Raw genomic sequence first — 11,632 nt, forward strand, 5'->3', positions numbered from 1 at the left:
TATGGAATCCCACTTAGACCCAAACAATGCAGTCAATTAGTACCTTCTTTTCTTTATTCTGCCCATTTGTTCATAAATTTCTCATGTATGAAGATACAATATAGGCAAATCAGCCAGTCGGCTACCACTAGCATGACTATTCTGTTTGAATGCTTTGGACTTTCTGGTCTTCGAAATACTCAACCTTTTTAAAGCACTTCTTATCTTAAGTTTCAATTAAGGAGAATTTTTTGGGGGTAATTAACATAAGGTTAGATGTTTCTAGGACAAACTCATACAAAATGGCTGTAGCTGGGTCAAGGGACCTGATTTCGTGGGTTCCTTCCCCAATGTCTGTTTTTAGAGGACTCAAAAAGCTAGTTCCAATTGTTTATAGGACCACAGTTTACCTACATATTCATAATGTCAGGCTCTTCTGGATCTGTTTTTGTTGAATGAACTTGAGAAGGTCATACTATAAAAGAGGGGCCAACAGGTCAAAACTCACATTAAATGAAGAATTACGTTGACATATCAATATTCTCCCCTTCTGTTTTGGAAGAAGTCATAGCTGCAATAATGCCTATGTGTTTCAATGAAGCAGCACCTTACAACATCTCGCTAGCCTGCTCAGTTATGCACTTCCCCACATATACTTACCACTAGCAGTAACTAAGCATGGGCAACTTTTATGGGCAAGTTACAAAAAAAGAAATTCCAAATAGTCTACAGAGAAAGAGAATTGGCTTTTATTTTTCCCTTGGAAAAACCAAGTCTATTGGAACTTGCTTTCTTTCAAATATCTCAAGAGTCAAAGCGAGTGATGGGTTTAAAGAATCAGTGACATTGCTAGAGCAGTGCAGGGACCAAACCAATCCTCTAAACCAATCCTTAGGAATGCCACAGAACTGTTGAGGCCACTTTATAACTGCACTTGTTCCATCTGCCTTAACGTCCCTGCTAGATTGACATCCCATGAAATACAGCACTTTGTCTTCTCATAACATCCCCCTAATGACCTGCACCCAATGAAAGCTTCATAAGTGCTTCTTAAATGAAAAATTTAATAAGGTCAAGAAGAGCATGACAATATTACTACCACCAGCCTTTTTAATTTGTATTGGGGCAGCACTACTGCCCAATTGCAAGGTAGCATTAGGAAAGTATAGTAATCCTGCTTCCATCAAAAGCCTACCTCACATCTCTGAAATTATGCCACATTCAGAGAGCAACACACCAGCCCCACGCACCACTACTACAGTATGATGCCTGGACAGGAAGTGAGGAACATTCAGAGCCACAGAAGTGAGAGGAGACAAATTTGAGTGGCATCAAAATCTCCATTTATTATTTATTCAACTTCTTGACACCAACATAATGACATGTCATAATTTCTGGGAATGTTTCAGTGGCCAGGAATGTTTTTTAAAAAAAACAGAAAACATAGTTCTTCCCATCGGGAAACCCTTCTCTTACAAGAAATGAAAAGGCCACAGAAGTACTTTTCCTAAAGTCTTAGCTTGCCATAAAGTGACACTTTAAGTAGATCCCCATAAAGCCAGTGAAATCCTTGTACAATGCAAAGGGATAAACAATGCTTCTCATTAATTTCAGAAGCATGTTTTGTAGTCTTTATATATTTTTAACAAGAACTCCCTACATGATTCCCACATTAATGTTTGTGAATCTGCTGTATATATATGGTAAACCACCTGACGTACCACACTAGTGTAATGACCATCACGTGGGCCCTAGCCAAAGATACTAGTTTTATCTTTAACAGGGAGATAAACTTCCTGTTTAAGTAGTGGGTACCTGAAAGGTACTTCCTTCTGAACTGCCACTGGATTGTAATGACTTTCAAATTCACTAAGAAATATAATAGAAAAATTAATGATAGGGGGAAGAATAGAGAGACATAGCCTCTGGAATCAGAAAGACTGTGTTCAAATCTCAGTTCTGTCTTTTACAAATTATATGGCCTTACCCTTAATTCCACCTAAGCCTCAGTTTCCCTATTTCTAAAATATAACTACCCCGTCCCCAATTTTGGGAATAATACTGAGAATAAACAGATGTGCCATAAAGTACCTGGCACATAACATATACCAGATTAAATCTACTTTCTCTTCTCTTCTCCTTCCCTGCTTATAACACTAAAGGCCACAGATCACAAGATCAGCATTTACATGAAGAGGATTATACAATGGACTGTCACTGCTCTACAAAACCACCTACATAAATAGAATCCATTTATCTATGAAGTTCAGTATAAAAAAAGAACTAACATTAAAAACTGGAATCACCCAAACCCCCATACACTGGCCAAGCACATTCACATTTTCTAATTTCCTTTTCTAGCAGAAGAAGAAAAAAGTCAACTAACTTTCATTCATGTTTCTGATGTTCTAACTTCACTTTACCACCTGTGACTTTCAACGTTCCACCTCTGCAGGATTTGTACTGCAAGCACCATCCCCCTGTAAATCGTGTTCTAAAGACAGATTTCATGTAGTCCTTTTCTCTTTGGAGAGGAGAGTTTTGGAGAAGCCTGGTCCGTACTATCCAGATACAGTCCCACGACCTGAGTTTCTTGAGAAGTCTTTGCTCACTGAATCTTTCTTCAGTCTCCATCTTTTTTTTCTCCTTTCCCCCTGACCTCCTTGTCCCTTTCCCTGGCCCAGGGTTAACAGGCACCAGGGCCCCAAGGCCCATTTTAAAGATGCACACTCTCCTCTTGGCCATAGCATCACCAAAGTGTTCTGGCATGACATTCCCAGGGAGCTAATGCTATTGCCATTCTCCAAACAGACTCTTCACGGTCTTTTGCTCATTGAGCCCTCTGGAAACCCAGATATTTGAGAGCATAGGTACAGATAGCTAGTTCAATCTACTATTCGAAGACTTTATGGAGTATTGGATGAAATACTCTTTGAAAGGTGAGAAAAGGTAGTAGAAAGAGAGGCATTAAGGAAATCCCAGACTGTTAGGTTTTTAGTATGTATAACTCTCATGGCAGATCTATGTTTCTGTGATGAAAAGTACACATACATGGTATCCGGGGTAATTACCAATACTGACACTGCTTGAAAGGCCAAAGGATGACCAAAGTAAGAAAAGAAAAAGTGTAAAATTACGCTCTATTTTACAAAGTATCATTAAATGCATGTGCTTTTAAAATACCTGAATTTTATGTCCAATCACCACTGTAAATCATTAGAAGTTTTAGATTAATTTACATAAACATAGCTGGAATAGAATATGTGTGTCAGCCTTCTTAGAACCTTGCTCCCATACATGTTCATCTGTCATATACTTGTCTGCCCACAACTTTAAAAAGCATAATGGAAGATTGTATGTAACTAGGTATCTGTTTCATGAGCCATTAATAACTGAGAAATACCAACTGCTTGATTATATACATTAATCAATAAATCTTCAAATTTACTTGAATTTGCCTACTAGAACCATAAACTTATTGACTTTCTCTGCATAAATTCTTCAGGAATATAAGTGATACAGAACACAAACAGTATCTTTAAATGCACTAAATCACAAAAAAGGATGGATCCAAATTTGTTGCACTCTCATTGCAGTTCTATTTTAATATATTCAGGGTACTTGCATTTGGCACTGAAATGTTCTCCCATCATGTTTTACATTGAGAAGAAAAATCCCGTGAACACAAAATTAAATTATAAACTTTAAGAGACTCTGCACAAAGTTGCAGGCCTTCTACTGATAATTTCCTATCTAAAACAATTAGCTTTTTCCATCATTCTACCTCCTTCTTACAAGTCAGTTTCTTAAATGACCAGAGATCAGGCACCATGATCACCATATACACATAGAGAAAACAAGGTTCTTTTTTTTTGGAGGGGGTGCAGTTCTTATATAAACCAAAAAGGAAAAGGAGAAGAAAGAAGAAAAAAAGTATTGCTTTTATTACTATTATACAGAAAGCAAAGGGGATGTTTTGGCCCTGAATTATCTAATGCTTGGCCATACTGCTTTGTTCTTCTTTCTTTACCTTATATTGTATGTGCGTCTCTCTCTGTCCCCCTCTCACATCCTGCATTAATTCCCCAGCAGCTCACACATATGGCTATGTAAGTCAGAGACTTCATTTCCAATAATTTCCCAACCAGAAGACATGCTTCATTTTTTAACTAGAGCATAACTGATGATGCAGATGAAATCTGGGCCTGGTAACATTTGATCTGGCCTCAGACAAGAGGAGCAAGGTGGCATCAACCTCCTCTGATGGAGTCTGCAGCCAAGGAGTACACCAGCCTTCGAGTGACATGCATATCACATGTATCAAAGTGGAAGCTCAATCTGTACGGCAATAAGACTCTCTCACATCCCAGCATGGGTGCTGGCCCTGAGCTGCAGTTCCAGTAATTGACATAGTTGCCCAATGCTACAAAACAAACTCGGAAACTATTCTCATTAGACATCCCCCTGCTTTGCGACTCTGTTATTGTAAAACCCAAACACTGAGCCCCATACCAGCGTGGCTCTGTTTTTAATTAGTTCTGATGGCATTGGGCTGTAAGCCAAAGAAAAAATGAACTTCCTGTGACTGGGGCTTGCTGCTCAGTATGTTGCTTCCTTCGTAAAGAGATGGTTTTCACAACATTGTATGAGGACTACTGACAGAAATAATATGTTTTTACTGCTTTTGATATTTTTTTCAGGCTTATAAAAAGCAGCCAAAAGTCAGAGAATTTGTAAAGTTACAATGCCATTACTTGGTCTTTTGTGTGACCCAGTTGACTTGTCTTTTGATTAAAGACATCCTACCCGATTAATTTTTTTTAATGGAGAAAACACAGGCTTCTGTTAAAATTTTAAGACCATGAATGTTTTAGTGCTTCCACTAAATTAATTCGGTGATATATTTTTTACTGCCTCGGTCATTGCTGGTATGGTGTTAGAACTGAGATGCTGGTAGGGTCCCTTCTGAATACAAGGAAGTAAAGGGCTGATAGGAACTCTAGACAGATAAAAGAACAATTTAGACAAAGGTTGGAATCCTATGCAGAATAAGCCTCTCCTGGGCCACTCATTTTTAGCTCTCCAGAATCTTTTGAAAATCCTTCCTATATATATATGGGGAATTTTGTAATGTATCACTGTCTTCCCCAAGTTAGAAGCTAGACATTTGTTTCCCAGATTCGTTTGTACTTTGTTGTAACATGTGACTTAGGCTCTGCCAACTAGACACACCCACACACAACTTCAAGGAAGTACAATGAGGCAGGAGAGACCACGTGGAACTTACCCTGCCAAGAGAAGTACAGTGATTTCCAGCGTTCAGGAGCAGCAGGGGCCCAGATGCAGCTGTGGCACCCCCCTGCTAGCAGCACCCTTTGCAAAGCTGTGCACAGAAGCACGGTCACGAGGTCTCTATTAAATCGTGCAGCAGTGGGGCTGGGTATGCTTTGGGGACACACAGCCTTCAAGTTGGAGAGTCAGTGAGCCGGCCAATTGCCTTTAATAAGTTACTTCTCTACTTCCCTCAGCTACCATGGATTTGTTACTGGCAAATAGGAACTCCAATACAGCCACCAGTAAAAAGATAACAAGATGGCACTGAGTAGTGGTTAAGACAACAGTCTATGGAGTTCGTAGGCCATGGTTTGGAGTCCTATGTCTGCCACTGAATAACTGTGTGAGCTTGGGACAATTGCTTAACTTCTCTGAGCATTTCTTCATATTTGAAAATAAGAATTTTATTGGGGGTAACTATATTTACTGTGGCAAGCTTTTAGTAATATATATAATTAGCAAGTCACTATGTTGAACATCTGAAATCAATATAATATAGCAACTACATTCCAATAAAAAGACTAAAATTGAAAAAATGAAAAGAATTATAATCCATAAATCATAAGGTTTTGGGGAGAATTTAGTAAAATATGGTTGCATTTATTATCACTAACAAAGGCATTTACCAGACTTTTTAAGTCCTTTTAAGGTACCGTTAGAAATTTTATTTAAATAGATAAGCGTTTAAATTACTTTCCATGAGTGCAGGCTCAGAAAATCACTGGATTATAGAGTCAGGAGATATTCAAGGATTAACTTGTCTTCCTCATGCCTCTAAAAGGGTAATTATCTGCAGTTAGTTATAAAATACCAAAGAAGATGATGCTACTGATGATTTTTCATTCAAAGCATACTCCTACATACAAGTATTTTCTCACCAAACCAAATAATTTTACAATATTTTTGCATCTATTCCTTTTGAACATATCTAGTAGCCTGACAAAGTTCTGTACATCCTTCAAAGCCCTCTGTAAATGTCACCTCCTCTCTGAAGCCTTTTCTGATTTCCCTTGATCAGATAGGAGCTCGCCTTCTTTGAACACGGATACCACTGTCTGTAGTGGCAATTAACATATTCTTGTGTATGTGAAGGTTAATGTGTATGCAGGATTTAGCTCCCCTCACTGGTGTAAACTAATCTCCAGATAAGGATTCCTCTCTGCATCCCCTGAAGCCCCTAGCAAAGTGTTCTGTATGTGCTAGTCCTGTATAACGTATCTATACCACAGTATTTGCTTTTAAACTATGTAGGTATATTGGAAGCTCCTTGAAGACTCTAATATTTCTTATTCATCCTTTTATCTTCCTTGTTGATATAACATATTGTTGCATTAAATTAAAAACACTAAACTAAATTTTTCTATGTATTTTCTCCTTTTATTACTAGTTTCTTTTCCTTTCAGTCTGTTCTTCTTTGATCCTTTAAGAATCTATAGACTTCGGCATTTATATCACACCCAGCAAGTCTTTATATAATAAATTCTTTCTCTGTCACCATTGCTGGCCATGCTTATTATTGGTTTTACATAATCTTTGCAAACTGGTCATAAAGTATTTCCATTATAGCTTATGCTTTAGACCAGCTATTACTGTTTCCTCTCACAAACCCCCGTGTCTGGGCTGCTGCTGTGTAAAATGTGCTGCACGTGTGGCAATCCCCCCAACCTACCAAGGGATTTCATATTAATCTGTATTCTGCAACACTTCCAGTCCAAGGCCCTCCTGGGTTCTAAGCCTCATAACTAGAAGAGGGTAAAATATCCACTTTCTCTTGTTCTGCCATCAATGACATTTTCTACTCTTGCCCTGTCTTTAATCTCCTGAGAGATGATCCTCATAAGGATAGTCTAAGACATCTCTTCTTTAGTCGCCACAAACATTTATTTTTGATGTCCACCAGGTACATGAAATTAAAAAAACACAAATTCTAAAATGAAGCTTCCTTTCTTCCCTTCTACACAACAGCTGTTCCTGCTCTACAATTCTTGACAACAGAAACCACTCATGTCCTGCTTCCACAATATGCTCAATTTCTGAAATCCAGTGAGGGCTGGGCTCCTTAAAAAGGTATTTGAACACTTACACAATTACCTGCAGGACAGTACATCCCTCCAAGTCAGGAGAGCTACCAATGGACAATGGAGAGGTCAAAATTCTTCCTTCCATCCATCTTTGCCCCACAATTGGGTCCATAAGTGAATCCATCAGTCCCTGGAAAACTCATCTTATTTTTTCCTTTGAAATGTGTTCCCTCTTTAGATTATTTCCTTATTTCCTTAGCAGTGTGGTTGGTACACAAAGTCTCAAGCCTGCTAAACTGATATGAATGCACTCAATGCCCCAGCCATGCCTCTTCCTGTATGGAGAGCTCATGCTGTGTCTTATGACACTCAATACTCACTAAAATGTTTTCTATTAAACAAGTGATTCAATGTTTTTTCCAATCACACACCCCTTTGAGAAACTGATGAGGGTCAGAATTCTCTCCTCAGAGAAATATACACGTGGACATATACATAAATGCATGTATACGATACCAAGGGGAAAAGAGAACCACTGAAGCCTTGCTATGGACCCTCTGGATGGTAATCCCAATTAAAAACCCCTGCTATAGAAGAAAGGGGATTTTTTTTTTTAAAAGAGCATTACGTTATCCACACCCCTTGGAGCAATCTAAGAGGCTACCATGAATTGTATCCAGATGATAATGGCAACATAGGAAGAAAAAATTCACTTTTGGGGATGAGTAAGAAAGAAAGCTGTATCTCTGTTAGTTTATAATGTTAAAATGTTACCTGTTGGCTTAGTGTAATGCTGTCACAGGGACAAACATTTGATGGGTAGATGTAATGGATATTTCATCCAGGAGTTATGATTTAATTTAGACTAATATAAGGCAAACAGGACTCATCTATCTATTTATCCATCCATCTAGCTATCTACATAATGTTATCACCAAACTTAATCCCTTGCTCCAAAAACTGTTCTCAATTTATACTGAGATTGTTGTGCAAAATTATCTGGTTCACTTATTGTTTTGGGAAAATAATAAATATTAGGTGTGGCTCAAACAAGCAAGAAAAAAAAAATACAGGAATCTTTAAAAAGTAAAATGTTCCTAAACATTTTTATACTGGCAAATTCATAAGCAGCTGTTCTTGTCAAGTTGCTAAGTCACAGTCTTCTGAAGACAAGGTAAAATACTATCTAGTACTCCACCATGATGAGGAGTACTTCCTACCTTAGCTTCATTCTTCCCCACAAAGGGACTTGCTGCCCACTTATCTGTCCTCTTCTACACATGTCAGTATAACCTTGTATAGAGATACTGGACTGTGGAATAATTTTATGAATATTAGAAATTTCATTCAACAATTTCCCTGGGTAGCCAGTCCTTCACAAGAATTGCCACAATATTCCAAGTAGGTCAAGAGACTCAGATGTATTACCTAAGCCCACAAAAACAACAATCAAACCCTCTTTGACCTACCCTCCCCCATTACTCCTCAGACCTCATCTCTCACTAGCCTCTTGCTTCATACACGTCATGCCTTGCTGTGCTTTCAATATGCTAGGCACACTCCTAGAATCAGGGCCTGATTCATTTGCTGTTCCCTCTGCCAGCAATATTCTCCATTCCCTTACTTCCTTCAGTCCTGTGCTCAAATACCACCTCAGTGAGGCCACCTATGCTTTCTTTTTCTCAGTCACACTTGTCAACCATCTAACATACCATACATTTTATTGATGGATTTTGTTTATGATCTGCCCCACCTTGATTCCCCTGGACAGAATGTAACCTCTATCAAGACACGTATTTTTAACCATTTCTTCAGTGCTGCCTACTCAGAACAGTATCTGACACATAATTACAGCCCCATAATTATGACATCTCATACCAATGGTATCTTTCATTCAATGTTGATACAGATGGAAACCAAGATTTTCTCCCAGTTTGAAATAATATTCTCAAATGTATATATGCATAGTATACTTATTTTAAATGACCAAAATACAGTGGGTACCCAACACATGTTTGTAACAAAACAAGTCAGCAAGGCAGACAGACATAATGGCTGAGGGGTCAAAGCCGCTTTTCTAACAGTGATTTTCTAGACAAGAAAAGTTATGGTATTGAATCTAGGTTACCAGATTAACAAATATAACAAATGGATTCTCACTCCTGACAATAAATTAGATCAGGATGCACTCAAGGTTCTGATGCCCATAAAGCAGATACAAGGGTTTTGCCAACACCCACACTCGGTCACCACTCTTCCAATCATAAAAGAGTTACCATCACTCAAGGAATCTCACAAAGTCCCTTTGCTGGCTCAATAAGCTCAAGCGGAAGACACAGGGGTGGGCAAGGCCCTACCAATGAGATAACTGTCAACGAATGGAAGGGGTTCAAAAACCACTTGTCTGACCTGTGTCACTAGCAGTAGAGTGGATAAGACCTTATGTTGAGTTACAAGCATACACAGATCTAGAGTTTCCAAAACACTGCAGCCCCTGGTGGACCACAGAAATGCATCGTGTTTGGCCTGGTGGTAAAAGGTGCTGACTACAGGACACATGCTTCCACGTCCAATAAACCCTCCAAAATGTTCCCAGATCAGAGCTGCCTGCTTGGGGGCAAGGCCACAACTCCTCTAAGTAGGCCAAAGTCCTGAAGTCTTCCAATGGTGCCATTATCACAGCCCCAACACACTAGGAAGGGCACCAGGATGTGTCCCAGTATGTTACTGACCACCACAGCCTCAGAGAGGGTTTGTGGTAACTCGTTCCTTTGTCAGAACCCAAACACCCAGGCTGCCAGGTCACAATAAAGGTGAACTAACCCAGCCATAGCACAGCTGATTTGGGCACTGTGGTTAGTCTCCATTGACCAATTTGAATCTGGTGATGGTATATAGTCAGCATTAGTCACTAAACCAATATGCACCCTCTTCAACCTGTCTATACAGCACAGAAAAGATCATGAATGGATTCCACAGCTATCCACATGCATCCATTTTCTCAATGAGAAGTGTATCCACGTAGCCCAAGAAAAAAGACATCAGATATTTACGTAGTTTTTCACAGCAATAATCTGCTCCCTAGTCCAGGGCCCTTGAAGCAACTTAGTCTTTGTTCTGCCACTGTTCTACTTAGTAGGCTGCATCTGAGTCAACTACTACCTCTAATTATGATTAAGCAAATCCAACAACTGATTAGGGTCTCCTGCTATATGGACAGCCAAGCTCACTAAGGTTTTCCTGTCAATATTCTTCTTTCATGGCTCTTTCCTAATTGGGTATCATTCAGATTTAGTACTGATGCTTCATATTGCGGTAGCTGTCTTTTCCCAAGCAACATAAATGGACATATTCAACTAGAAAGAGACAGAAAGATGACAGCACCCATGTGTTGAAACCCAAGGGTATGTCTGCATTCTACTACCCTAAATCTAGTTGATCAAGTAGCAGCCTCCCTTAAAAATATATTTTATTGTTTATAAGCAAATGAAGGGAGATGTACTACTGCATTTCTTTTCCCCAGCAAATGGTCTGCATGCTGCCATTCTGTAGACAGAGCTATTCAGGCATTATATCTGTCCCAGTGAGTTCAGCTAAAATCATCATAACAAGCATAGTTATTGTGCTAAAAGATATTACAGTTAGTTTTTCATTTCCATCAGGGGGTAAACTGTTCTATATTTACTTTTAATAGATGGAAACTGAACTAAAACTGGGAAGTCATATTTCTAAATGGTAATGCTAACAGTAAACATGGCATCTACATAATTACTTTAAAATAAAATATGAGAGATATAAAGAATCCTCGTCTTCATTTTTTTCTAGAACAAAAAGTCACAAACCACTGTGTAACTTTTAAAATAAATTCAAGTGAAGACTCAAGACAATAGTTAGGGTGGTTCTCCAGACTGTTAGGAAATCAAATCAACAGTGTACCTATTCACAGTACCTTTGATTGGCTAAATGTGGGCTTTTGTTGTCGTTTCAATTCAAGAGGAATTTTCTGCTACCTGTAAGAGAAAAAGATAGCAACCCATGAATGAAGTAAAACTTCTCACCAATATATGATATACCAACCTCAAGTAAAACTGGAATTCATACTATTGATTATCATTTTAGTAAGTCCTACCATTGGTCATATAAACCTAAGCTTACCAGCAGTCACTTAAAGGATAAAAGCAAATCGATCTTATCTTGCTCTTGAGTTGAAAGGATAATAATGTTCTATTTTTTTCTGTGGTGCCCTATATCATAAATCACTATTTTGATACAATATACTGTACTTTCTGCAATAAGGA

General features: G+C 38.6%; 1 long non-coding RNA gene across 1 annotated transcript in view; it reads right to left on the reverse strand.

Annotated features, from left to right (window-relative positions):
- LOC130681220 (uncharacterized) overlaps nt 1–11,346 on the reverse strand; it is a 324,375-nt gene extending 313,029 nt beyond the window's left edge. Inside the window, exon 1 of the long non-coding RNA XR_008994302.1 lies at nt 11,284–11,346. This is a non-coding gene — a long non-coding RNA (uncharacterized LOC130681220). The remainder of the gene's footprint in view (nt 1–11,283) is intronic.
- Between the last annotated feature and the right edge of the window lie 286 nt (nt 11,347–11,632).

The sequence above is a fragment of the Manis pentadactyla genome, chromosome 16, assembly GCF_030020395.1.
Source record: "Manis pentadactyla isolate mManPen7 chromosome 16, mManPen7.hap1, whole genome shotgun sequence".
NCBI classification, from domain to species: domain Eukaryota; kingdom Metazoa; phylum Chordata; class Mammalia; order Pholidota; family Manidae; genus Manis; species Manis pentadactyla.